The following is a 1,000-nucleotide window of genomic DNA, read 5'->3' as shown; positions in this document are numbered from 1 at the left end:
TCTGTGACACATTGCTGAGTTACAGTTATCTTATGTCAAGGTATAAAACTCCTAATCAGGATCAAATTCTGCGGTGCTGAAAACAATGAACTAAATGCTGACACTAACTTAGATTTCTACCAGTGTACTCCTTTAAACTCTTGATCTCTCAATAATGTTTTTCCTTCTCATGTGTACCTAATCTTGCTACTCTGAAAATTGCAACAGTATACATCAAATCTGTTACATCCACATTGTGATCCCAGTGGATAGGCTCAATCTCTGTTTTCTGATAAAGACATATTTTGTCACCTGCTGGTACGTCTTATAGATAAATGCAACTTCTAATAGGGCAGTAGGAAATGAAGTAACGAAAGAAGACCCTTTTACCAGGGACCCAGCAAAATGGGCAGCATTTGCATTAAAACTGTGAAGAAGGTGGCCTAGGCCTTTATAAAGAAGTACATGTGCCTGGGCAACAATTTCCACATGAATAAGCACGTGTGCAAGGAGATTGCCATTTTCAGCAAGAATTTCCACAAGACAGCAGGCATCTGATGAAGGGGGTTCAGAGTGGTCCCATGAGAAGCATCTACATCATGCTGCAGAAGGAGGAGAGAGAAAGGAAAGGTAATTTTGTTCCTGAGATCTCAGCCCTGGATCAGGAAATCATTGAAGTGGATCCTGACACTAAGAAAATGCTGAAACTCTCAGACTTTGGGAGTCTGTCCAACCTGCAGCTCACTCAGCTCACAGTTGGAATGGTTTTTAAAATACTGCATGGAGCCATTTGACTCTTTCTGTAATGTTGTAATTTTGTCAAAAACCCAAGACAACAAAAAGTAGACCAAGCAGCGAATCTAGTTCTCCAAGAATTTTACCCAGTGTGACCGTTCTTCTCACAGAGATGCAGAAGAGAACCATTGTGTTTAATGAATAGCAAATGTTGATTAGGATGAGCAAGTTCAAAAAGGACAAAAAAAGAGGAGCAGAAGTACTGAAAATGAAAGTTCAAGAACTG

At 40.0% G+C, this 1,000-nt stretch overlaps 1 pseudogene; it reads left to right on the top strand.

The window, feature by feature from the left end:
• Positions 1-384: 384 nt before the first annotated feature.
• LOC114891482 lies at positions 385-773 on the top strand (annotated as a pseudogene).
• The last annotated feature ends 227 nt before the right edge of the window (positions 774-1,000 follow it).

This window comes from Monodon monoceros, unplaced genomic scaffold (genome assembly GCF_005190385.1).
Source record: "Monodon monoceros isolate NGI ecotype Baffin Bay Population unplaced genomic scaffold, NGI_Narwhal_1 Super_Scaffold_12, whole genome shotgun sequence".
NCBI lineage: Eukaryota > Metazoa > Chordata > Mammalia > Artiodactyla > Monodontidae > Monodon > Monodon monoceros.
This window is presented reverse-complemented; position numbering and strand designations above follow the sequence as displayed.